At 32.9% G+C, this 12,687-nt stretch overlaps 1 long non-coding RNA gene across 17 annotated transcripts; it reads left to right on the top strand.

The window, feature by feature from the left end:
- Nucleotides 1–876: 876 nt before the first annotated feature.
- LOC111886939 (uncharacterized) lies at nt 877–4,176 on the top strand. Of its 17 annotated transcripts, none has more exons than XR_006184055.2 (8): nt 877–1,026; nt 1,122–1,402; nt 1,537–1,609; nt 1,701–1,762; nt 1,911–2,006; nt 2,103–2,606; nt 2,779–3,114; nt 3,373–3,796. It is a non-coding gene; the product is annotated as an uncharacterized LOC111886939 (long non-coding RNA). The 17 variants fall into 17 exon arrangements; XR_006184067.2 differs by adding an exon at nt 3,990–4,176 and having other exon boundaries at nt 898–1,402; nt 1,911–2,606; nt 3,373–3,489; nt 3,680–3,745; XR_006184070.2 differs by having other exon boundaries at nt 898–1,402; nt 1,911–2,228; nt 2,408–2,475; nt 2,567–2,606.
- Nucleotides 4,177–12,687: the final 8,511 nt, after the last annotated feature.

Raw genomic sequence — 12,687 nt, 5'->3', positions numbered from 1 at the left:
ATTGTTTTCTGTACGATTAAGCATGTGTGTACTGATGTGGAATGATACTATTTGGCTTGTACTAAATGTTAAGAGAAAGCCATAAAATTCGTTTTAATGCATGAGGACCAAAAGCAAGATAAAGAAGTTGTTTTATTATTACACTTCAACTTGCATGAACAAAGACATATTTGTTGTTCCAAAGTTTTCAATAATTCTTTTATACATATTATTATAATATTTGGTTAAATTTTCTATAAAAAGTTGACGTTCAAAATTCAAAGTTCACTTGATAATTTGAAGAACAAAGTTGATGGTTATGTAATCTTAATGTTCACTGCTAATAATACAACCATTGCTGAATTTGAAAAAAAATTAAAATCGATATGGTAGCATTTTTTTTACAAAGAATACTACAAAGACTACACTTATTAAATTCTATTTTTTATATTCCAGTTGATCAACTAACACATTTCTATGTACTATAAATGTAGATGTCAAAATCTGATTTGTTTAACGTTTTATTGGTAGATCGTACTTCTGGAGAAGGCAAGCCAAAACTATTAATTCTAAAGCAAGAAAATTAATATATGATTTTCATGATTTTTTTCGAGTAGTTGAGTGATTAGAGTACTATTTATTTCATATTATGTTTACATACTATTTGGTTTTTTGGTTTGGTTTTTAATGACTTTGTTTCATACCATTCACTTTTTGGGTTAGAATTTTGATCATTATATATATATATATATATATATATATATATATATATATATATATATATATATATATATATATATATATATATATATATATATATATATTAAAAATCGACACTTCTTAGGAATAGTGGCTAACCAGGGTGGGTTTAATTCCTTAACCATGGTCACCGCTTCATCTGGATCCTTCCAAAGCTCGGTTTTCCGATCATTAGGGAATCGATCCTTCCAGTTTCTTCTTTCCACCATCCTTATCCAAACCGTCTGCTTGAAACCACCATTTTTTCCATAGATTTGGGTTCGATTTTTGTTTTAACAAACATCTCAGGTACCGCTGACCCCCTTTTCACTCTTTCAATTCCGATTAATTTTTCGTGCTTTATATACTTCTGCCTCCTCCAGCTCCCAATTTGTTGTTTATAGATTTCATTGCACGAACCAAACCTGATCGTCGAAGCCCTCCAAACAACCTACTCTATCGGGTTCTTGCGTAACCCAATTTGTAACAGAGGAGATATTGAAGATGGGTTCCAATCAACCGATTTCGTTTTTGCTTCTATTCGTCGAGAAACCTGATTCAATGTTTAGGAAGACAAAGAAGAAAATTCTACATCATTGCCACCACCGGTCTCAGCCGCCGCCACCAAGAGAACGATAAACAACCAAATATTAGGTCCCGATTTTGGGTTCATCAACCAGACCAAGTATGGATGCCCCTTCTTTCGTCTTTGTTTTCTCAATTTCATAAGTTAGGGTTTAGTTTGGGGTTTATGATGCCATTTCAAGTATTTTACATGCAAATGGTAGAATGATTTTAGTTTTACTCAAATCTCTGTAGGTATCTTTTGTTTAAGGTTTCCGGTGGAACCCGTGTTTAAGAGATTAGCTGCAGTTTTCTGCTTCCAGGCCTAGTATGCTCTATACTCTACAAAGTTTTTATTTTTTTTGGTTTTATTCTGATGCAATCCTAATTCATCTTTCTTCTTTTGTTACATTTCCTAGAACACTTTTAATGGCCAGTAGATTGATATCAAAAGCTTTGAAGTTTTAGCAAAAACAAAATGGTAATCGTGCTGTTTATTTTCTAGGAATGGCATGCAAAAGCTTTTATCAAATTTATTACAAACCATTTATCACTTATGGTACATTTTGATAAATATCAATGTAGTCAGCACAATTTCTAAACCCTTATCATCTGAAATCAAAATCTAGATCTTTCTCTTCAATTGGGCTGTACAAAGAGATAAAGTGAACAATGTCACTAAAACACACATTACAACTACTTTTACAGATTCTTCCTATGGAAAGGTGCACCCAATTTATATATTACGATATATTTTGTGTATAAATGCCTGGCATTCATTTTTTAGCATTTACTATTTATATTTTTTGTTTTTTTATTAGATGCAGATTGAACGGTGAGAAGCCATAAATAAAATTGCACACAATGTGAAAGGTATTCTATATGAAGAAGGTGATGAGGAAAACTTAAAATTTTTACCAAAGAGGGTTGATACATTGTGTAAGCAGGTGATCTTTATGCCTATCAAATATAAGTAGGATGGAAAAAAGTAAGAAAGTGAGCAAGTAAATTGGTTAAGATGGAGATGTTGTCTTTTCCACACTTTTATAAAAAAAAATTACTTTTAGTAGCCAGTCGCTTTTATGAGTCAATGGTACAATCTTTTTTGATCCCCAATCACGAGAAGGTATCTGCAGGTTGTTCTACCATGATAATAGAGACGACAACGGTCTATTGCTTGCTTTAAAGTCAATGGTATAGTTTTTTTATCCCCATTTTGCCCTTACAATGTTTTATACATTATATGTCATTAAATTGGACGCTTTAACGGTATTTTGAGTTTCAGGTGTCAAAAGTCTTTCTTTGAAGATGTGTCCGACAACAAGGTGATAATTTTTGAGTTTTTTTAACCCATATATATATATATATATATATATATATATATATATATATATATATATATATATATATATTACCTAGATTATATACTTATATAGATACATGAATTCAAATATGAAAATTAAATATATGTATTGATTATTTTTTATATAATGTTAGTTATGCAGCAAAACCGTACTTGTGAAGGTTGTTGGTGTCATGGATGCAAATCCAGACACTGTTTTTGAGGTGTTTTTGAACGTTGATAAACATAGAAGATATGAGTATGTTGGATACTGTTTTTGAGGTGTTTTTGAACATTGATAAACATAGAAGATATGAGTATGTTGATAAATTTATGTGTTTTTTGGGATATAAAATCTTTTTTGTGTTTACTAAAAAATTAGATTTTCAGGTGGGATGCATTCACTACTGATTTAAAACTTCCAGATATTTTTAAGTGGCCATTCTGATGTTGGTTATGGATGGGTCTTATGATTCCAAATGCTTAACTAGGTGGGTTGCTCTCCAATTGATTTTGTTGATGTTGGTTTATTGGTAAGCGTTGGGTATAAGAGTATTGTTTTTTCTACAAAATTGCATATTTTTTAGTTTTTTTAGGATTTGGACAGATTTACCCTGTTCTCTTGGTTTTGTCCCATTTTTGACTTTTTGGATGGTTGGGATATTTTGTGTTGGAAAAACAGGTCAAAACTAAAATCAGATGGAAGTAAGGATCCTTTTGCCCTAAATCTATAACTTAATCTTTTGCAGGGAGGAACCCCAGGTGTTTGATGGAATGTCGCAGACAAAAAGGCGAATTCCTGCTAAGCAAACCCAATTTAACAAACCTCAACAAATATTGAAATCGATTTGTTGATGCCGAAGCAGGTATGTGTGTGGATAATTAGGTCCTTTAAAATTGAATTTGTAATTTATAGAACTTCATATACTGATTTTGACACTTTTCATTATGTATTGGTTTTGGATTATGTTTGGGTCTTTCGCTTCTCAAGAATTTGTGCTTATGGCACCATATTTGTTCATATGTCGAGTTTTTGTTGGGTTGTTTGTATCTCAGATTGTAATTGACTTCATTTCAAAGTCACCGTGCTTAGGATTGCAGTTTGTTGATAGGTCGATACAGGTATTGGAACAATTTGGAATGGTATTATAATTTTGATTACATGTTGAAACATTTTCCTACCAGCCGTTTGTTAAAAGTTTTTACTGAATTCTCATATTTTTTATGTGGTCTCTAACTAATACCGATCATCTATTTGTTTATGAGATTTGGTCAAACAAACAAATCAAAGAATGAAACATTCGTTTTTGTTTTTGAATCACATGTACACTTCAACAATCAATGGGAAATATTCTTCAACAATAAGGGCGGATCTGTCCAACAAATACTCTTCAAACATTGGTTTTACACTGCAACGTATGGAATTATAGATAGCTAACATTTGTATTTGTTTTAATATTCAGTGTGAATTTAATTTCTTTTAGTTGGGTTAATCAGAATGTAGGAAATGAATCCTTTCAGAATGATAAGCATATAGAAGCAGTAGATCATTATAGTGTTGCAATATCAAAGAGTACAGAATCACACTCATTTGCAGTTGTTTTTTTCTGCAATCATGCCACTCCAAACCAATATTTGGGTGAAGTCATTGATGACCCAAACTGTAGGGGTGATTATTTACATCTTATTAAGTGGGGTTCCTCCTTTTTGGGATGGTGAGTGATTAATATTTAAGGGGGTGCATTAAGTTTTTTTATGGGTAAAGTCATTTGTATCCATGTCCTTTTTATGTTGCACTTCAAATTCGTTGGTAGATTCATAATATATCATTCACTCTTTGTAGAATTTTTTAGATCGAGTCACAGGCAATTAGAAATGTGAGACCAAACGGCATATTGACATGTATTTATTCATACAGAGGGTCATTGGGTTTGACTATGTAAAGTTGAATTCAGCCAACAGATGTGGGGTTTGTGAATTGTATTATTTAAAACATTCCTTTGTAGTCATAGATTAAATTGGTTGACTTTCGTTTAGTGGATAGTTCCGAATCAAATCATATGCTCTCGATCGTATTTGTTTAGCTCGATCCCCGCAACGCGGGGCTCCCCATCTAGTTTAAATACATTTTGGGTTTAAGAAATGTTTGATTATTCAAACCCTCATTTATGCACTGACCACATTATATGTTTGCAAAACAATATGATATATCTTCTTAATTATTTTATTTCTTTCCCAATGTACATCGATGGTAGCAAAATTCATCAAGGGCAAAATAGTCACCATAGGAAACATAACAATTAAATTATATTAAGGAATTACAAAAAAATCATGAATACTGGAACTGTATTTTGTTTTTATAAAAAAATAACTACTATAAACTTAAGTTTTGGAAAAAAATGTTAAGGAATTAGATAACATAAAAGTTCAGGTTTCAAATATCAAAGAATAACTACACCTTGTATCTCGTCTTTTCACTTTTCTCCTCAATTGGAATAGTGCAACTAGTGAACCTGACCATGAGGAAGCTAAAAGAGGTGAGGGCACATGTTAAATATCATAATTTATAGTGAAATTGGAATTAACATCAGTTCTTTTAATAATGAAGTGAGTTGCCTATATTGGTTGCAAGCTTAATTAAAGTACATTGCTACTTTTTCCAATTGCAAACATGGAATTTGCAAACTTGTACAAATCTACATGAGAAAACCAAAATATGATATGTTAATGTGTGATAGCTTAAAACAATGAAAAACAAGACTAAAAAATTTTAGAAGTTTGATTTGGAAGCAAGACAATCCTAAGATAATTTAAAGCAGCAAGATGCCATTTTAATCCAAAGAGAACTACATACCTCAATTAAAATAATATTCGAATTCATGTTCCTTTTACTCTAAAAAGGACAAAGTAGAAAAAATCTCCTTTATTTTTTTAAAGGAAACACGATTGAGTATGTCGTTCCGGCACATCGTTCTCATGAAGTATTTTTATTTCGTTCAGATTTTTAGATAGTGACTATGCCAAATAAAAATGTGTGATTGTATATATATTTTAAATTGCATTAAAAAACCGTTGTTTTTTCTCATGATGATATTTACTATTTTATAGTAGTTTATAATTGAATATATATATATATATATATATATATATATATATATATATATATATATATATATATATATATATATTTTAATTTATAGTTTTAATCGTCAACTCATGTTTTATTTTGTTTTATGATATTAATTTTTTGATATGTATTGAAGAATTTAATAAATTCATTTTAAGCCGTTAATTCATCCAATTCGTTTTCTTTGAAAAATTGTGTCATTTATGTTTACAAATAAAATCAATATGTTTCGATTTTTTAGTGATGATGATGTTATTTTATTCAACAATATGTATGTTGATTGCTATTGTTGTTTTTAAAAAATAGCAATTTACTATTCCTTTTTTTCTCAATAATAGGAATGTAGTTTTTATATTCACTTAATTGATTCATATAGCATCATCAATTTACCATTTTTAATTAAATATACTGCAATTAAAATATTTATTGACGTTATTAATAGTTATTATAAAAAAATATATACATATGAAATGAATGAGTTTTCTTTCATTATATGTCTAATAGTTAGCACATGAAGGACAATTATGATGCATAATATGAATCCTTTTAAACTCTACTCACATGTTTGTATTCAAGAAATAGAAACAAAGTTTGTTGCTCAAAACCCCAAAGCCTCTTTTATACATTAATCACCCCCCACCTCTACCTATTTCTACATTTGATTGACAAATAATTCATCATCACATTTCCAAATGTGCTCTTAACTATTTTCTTCCCTGTAAAATGTAAAAGTGAACAATTACATATGAAACATATTTGATATAATTACACAAAAAGATACTATTGGTTGCATCTCGGCCGATGAAGGTTAAATGCAAGATATAGCAACGTACTTCCATTTTGTTTGTGAAATATAACATCAAACTTGTATTTATAATTCTTATTTTAAAAAAAGTTATGTTTTTTTCTTATTAAATCATTGCATTTTCAAGCAACACATAATTTTTTTTTAATTGAAGAGTTGGAACTTTAAATGTCCATTGTCGCCCTCTTCATCTTTGAATCTACCATTTAGTCATCAATGCTTTGTTATTGATATTTTTCAACCACAAACCCAGTATTTGTTCTCGGTCTAAAACCTAGGTTGATGGTTATTTTTATTGTTATATCATCTTCTGAGCCATCAAAACCAGGTTTTGTTTAACCTTGTCATACTGTAAAGACACAGTAAAAAGACACACTTTACAAAGTTTACAATCATTCAGAAACTTTCACCTTTTATATCAAAGTAAATGTCATTGTTATATTGATTTTGATAGATATGGTTGATATATGTTAACAGATTCTACACTTGTATAATCAGAAATTTCGTTTTATTTTTTTGACATTTCAATATAATCAATAACACGAAGTCTTTTTATATTACTTTATTAGTTTTTTATTGTGTCGGCTTTTTATAACTTTATATGTATTTTATTATATATTCCATACGTTTTATGCGAGTAATAATTTAGTAACTAAAGAAACCACATGTTATATTGACGTACCCCGGTGGTATTTAAGGAAGTATATTGTGATATAATGGCCCTCGTTGATATGGCTTGTCCAAATTTGTGAAACATAAACATTGCACATGGCACATGCCATTTTGTAAAACAAAAGAAATAAAAACCAATTACCCGTTTTAGCTTTAGGACATGGTGCCGAAGACTCATTTTCAGAATCTTCGTCCACTACAAATTTTTATCTACACATTATTATCTAAGTTTAAATACAATGATAGTAGATTAATCTTGTGAACTACGTTTGCGAAAGATCATATACAATTATACAAGGATACATTGATGACTTTAATTTCACTTTAGAGTTTTTTTTTTCTCAAAGTCAAGGACGTTTTTTTTATCTTTTATTTAAATCAAGAATAATGTCTAAATAATAATGGGTGAATTAGAAATAATTAATCGTTCATTCAAACACAAGTATTGATTCCAGCACACAACGGTAACACTTGTAACAAAGAGGTTAGATACATATCAATTAAAATCGGAAGGGATACACCAAGATGCAGCCTAGAAGACTTGGTGAGACGCGTGGACTAGTAGGGAGGAGACCCGGGTTCTATCCTCTGCACCTGCGCTTCCTTTTTATTTGACGCTGTTGTGCTGCGAGGATGCTCCTGCGAAGTTCAGACGAAGACCGAGACTGCTGGACCACAAACTCCGAGGATCGCAAGCTCGGCCCGTAAACCGAAGGGCCATGAACCTCGGGCCGCAAACTCCGGACCGTTCTGCCACCCCCTCGTAGGTTACGACTAAAAACAACGATCTTTCGACTTTAAAGCTCTAAAACTCGATCAAAAACCATTTTTTATGAAAAACAAGAAGAACAAACCCCCTTATTTTTCAGAGATCTATCCAAAAACGCAAAAATCTTTCGAAAATAAGATCAAATAATGCTCCAGATCTGACAAAATTGACTGATACAATCCAAGCTCTGATACCAATTGTAAGTCCCTAAAATGCCTGTGTATCAATCAGATCCGTTTGATGGTGCAGAATCTCAATCAAACGGATGATGTCAGATCAAATAGAAGAGAAGGAGAAGAAGAATAATATGAATCTTGTTTGAATTGATTAGAATGAAGTTCCCTTACAAGATTCACACACAACACACACTTGTTCTTCTCTCTACCGTACACTCTCTACTGTTCATCAATCTCGACTCCTCACCCCTAACACCTATATATATACAAGGGGAACATGGGCCGGAGAACATGAGCCGTAAATGGGTTTACGGCTCTAAACCTGTTTACGGCCGTAATTCAACCGTAAACACATATACGGCCGTAAACACAAAGCAGTTTACGGTCCAAGACACAAAAATACATTTTTCTAGAAAAGTAAAGTATAAACCATATTTTTGACCCAACACGAACCACGTCCAACAAAGTTCGATTACACCTCTCAGCCACACCATTCAGCTATGGTGTCCTAGGAGGTGTCAATTGTGAGACAATCCCACATTCCTTAAGATAGTCAAGCAACTCGATACTAAGATACTCACCACCCCGATCGGATTAGAGTATCTTAATCTTCCTGTCTAGCTGATTCTCTACTTCTTGCTTGAATTCTTTGAACTTTTCAAAGGTTCTTGACTTATGCTTGATTAAGTAGACATAACCATATCTATTGTAGTCATCAGTAAAAGTTACATAGAAGCGGTTAGCATCCCTAGAGGCATTTCTGAATGGCCCACACACATCGGTGTGTATGAGATCCAGCATAGTCTCACCCCTTTCACAGGTACCAGTGAAGGGTGACTTAATCATTTTTCCAAGTAAACAAGATTCGCAACTATCATCTGACTTTAAGTCAAATGACTCCAAGACTGCAGCCTTTTAGAGTTGGCTTATGCGTTTCTTGTTGACATGTCCAAGACGACAATGCCACAAGGATGATTTATCCAAACTAATGGAAGAATCAATATGCAATACATTATTTCCTAAGTTTTCTATAACATTCATAGCTTCATATACACCATTACAAGGTAATGCTTTAAATTAAAATACATCATTGTAAAAAAAAAATAATAGCACCAATATCATTATCAAATGAAAAAGTAAATCCTTGTTTGTACAAGCCATGAAAAGAAATAATATTTCTCGCCATTTCAGACGAGTAACAACATTTATTCAAATCTAATGTTAACCCACTACTATGAAATAAAGAGTAAACTCTAATCTTGGTGACAAGTGATGCTTTCCTATTCCCTATGATTAAGTTTATCTTCCCGTGCTCCACATGCTCACTTCTTTTTAGGCCCTGCACATCAGAACAAATGTGAATTCCACAACTTGTATCAAGGACCCAAGATTTAATATGTGGTGAGTTGTTAGACATAATAGTATAAATACCTGCAGGGGTAGGTTTAACCATCCCATCATTTACATCTTGTAGGTACTTAGGGCAGCTTCGCTTCCAGTGCCTCTTTTCCTGAAAATAAAAGTATTATGCATCTTTTAGGTTGGAAAAGGGAGTGGCAGAACCACCTTTGGTTCCACTCGAAGAGGAGCCATCAAGAGACTTTCCCTTGGTACCCTTGGAAGGGGTCTTCCTCTTCTTCCCTTTACCTTGCCCGATTGCCAGAACGGGGGAAGTAGTAGGAGTAGCCACAACATTTTTACCTTTTAGACCACTTTCTACAGTCCTTAAAAGTCCTTGAAGCTTACTCAAAGTGACCTCCTCCTTGTTCATATGATAGGTCATTCTGAACTGATCATAACATGGAGGTAAGGAGTGTAGAATGATATCTATAGCCAACTCCTCATCAAAGTTCACATTCAATTTGAGCAGATGGTCCACGAACCTTTGCATTTTCTGTAGGTGGGCCGTGATAGGTTCACCATCCTTCATCTTTGTTGTGATCATAGATCAGATGATTTCATACCTCTCTTGGCGTGCACTCTGATGGTACCTTTCCATCAGATCCTAGTGCATCTCAAAAGGGTAGAAGTCCTCATAGGACTTTTGGAGTTCAGGTGCCATAGTGGAAAGCATAATACAAGCTACCTTGGTGGCATCTTTATCATGTTCCCTAAAGTCGGCAATTTCCTGAGGAGTAGCAGAAGACTCATCGATTTCCTTAAGTTCCTTTTCAAGGACATACTCCTTGTCCTTGTAGCGAGTAACCATCCTTATGTTCCTAATCCACTCATTGAAATTAGTTCCATCAAAGATGACTCTCCCGCAAAGATTCATGAGAGAGAAGGAGTCTATTGGGTTTGAGCCAACATCATTATTGGAAGACATCTGAAAAGGAAGATAGACAAGTTTAGATTAGATATAGAATCCTTAATAAGACAACCAAATGAAATATTAAGGCTAGGACCCAACACAATATTTTATAACTTAGAAGAGGGATGTCGTAATCCAAGCTACAAAATATTTGAAGGTAGGTAAATGACGATTAACTAATCTCCACCATGAAAAACGAAATAGGTTATTAGGTTTTAATTGGATTGAAACTCCTAGATCTTTTGAGATTCATTGAACAATTCAACGGCATGTTTAAATCTCGAATATACCCTTCAAGTTTGTGATTGGGATATCGAGGATCACAAAACAAGGTGTGAATAACCATGCAAATTAACTATGTACTCTTAACTTTAATAGCTAACCGATGTGTCGGTTAACCACACACGCTCCACCGATCTATAATAAACATTAAGTTGTCCTTTTCCACCCTTACTAGTCCAAGTTAGTGTGCCGGTTAACCACACACGCTCCACTAACGACTTGGTAACTGTACAAAGTGTAATTTCATGGGTTAGCATCAATTTCACATTTTCCTATAGTAACTAAGATTGGGAATTTATAAAAGTCTAGTTACTTTATAATTATCATTATACTTTTAATGAAGGGAAAATTATAGCCTTTGTCCTACCCATTCGGCTAACGACTCTCCACCAGTCAAGGAAGCGGTGGGTGAGAGTGGACACCCATTAAGCTGCCATTTTATAGGCAACAACCTTATACCCCCTTATAGAACGACTTCATGAATGAGGCCTACTAACGGTAAGACTAACTTGATCTAATATATATATATATATATATATATATATATATATATATATATATATATATATATATATACATATAACTTACAATATTATAAAGTATAAGGGTTGAATTTTAAACTTTAAAAATTCTAGGGTTTGGAATTAAAGTTTTCTAAAGTGACTTTACAAATTCCAAAACTTGAGGGCAAGTTTTGAAACTATTCAAAACCTTTAATTTCTATAATTTATAAGTTTTAAAGGCTTTTAATGGAAGAGAGTTTTGAAATTCCATAACTTGAGGACAAGTTATGGAGTCCATTATGAAGCATTTAGATCAACAATTAACTAACAAACAATTTTCAAAGAATTCCTATGATCTAACAAAAACTCATAAGCAAGAAACATTCATATCAACAATTCTCAAGTATCATATGAACTTAATATAAAACTTGAAAATTTGACAATTATCATTGAAATTAGATAAGCACAATCATTACCACACCAAAAAACAGGTTTAACAATCTATAACCAGTTTAAGGTAATGATCCTAGTCCAATTCCAGCAATAAAACCCGAAATTCTGCACTCAGGGACACCGAATCGTAGAGTGCAAGAACCAACTCAATGAGGTGGATGAGTTTTCACATGGACTTGTCGAGTCCCCCCATGGACTTGGCGAGTTCACCGAACAGAGAGCAAAAATTCGACCTTTTTCAACAATTTGCATCAAGTATAATTGAAAACAAGCCTAGGCTTTGATACCACTGAAGGGTTTTGAGCATTTTAACACTCCTATGGTGTACATGCAACCCTAGAAACCTTGGATCTATGTTTTCTCTATTATACATGAAAACTTTCATTTTCCAAGGTTTTCATCCTAACTATCATATCATGGGGTATATGTAATATAGAACTAGTAGAATAACATACCTTTATTGTTGCTTTGATTCCTTAAGACCTTGTGAGCCTATCATCCTAATTGTGATGCCTCAAATGTCTCACGCAACACCACAACTATTGGAATAACTTGAGAGAAGAACACTTGTACTCAAAATTTGGCTACCCCTCACCTATACGTCTAGTGGCCGATTTTATGTGCTATGAGGTCCTTTATATAGTATGTCACATGTAGGGTTACACCATGCAAACCCTAATGTGAATGACTTTTTATTTCCTCCATGATCCATGGGTTTTAACATCCATGGAGCATCCATGGATCACCCTATGGGTTTTTTAGCCGAATCGAATGATGCTCATGAGTAGCATCTTGTTATTTCATAATTTTATAATCGAAAGTACGAGAATGAGTAGCAAACCTCTCATCAATACTCTTATCGACACCTTCAATTAAAGCCTTAGTCCTTGACTCTTGAGACTTTAATAGGTATTCGAACTCGACCCCACTAACAACAAACTTTTGAGAACTATCATTTACAAATTG

The sequence above is a fragment of the Lactuca sativa genome, chromosome 6, assembly GCF_002870075.4.
Source record: "Lactuca sativa cultivar Salinas chromosome 6, Lsat_Salinas_v11, whole genome shotgun sequence".
Lineage (NCBI taxonomy): Eukaryota > Viridiplantae > Streptophyta > Magnoliopsida > Asterales > Asteraceae > Lactuca > Lactuca sativa.
This window is presented reverse-complemented; position numbering and strand designations above follow the sequence as displayed.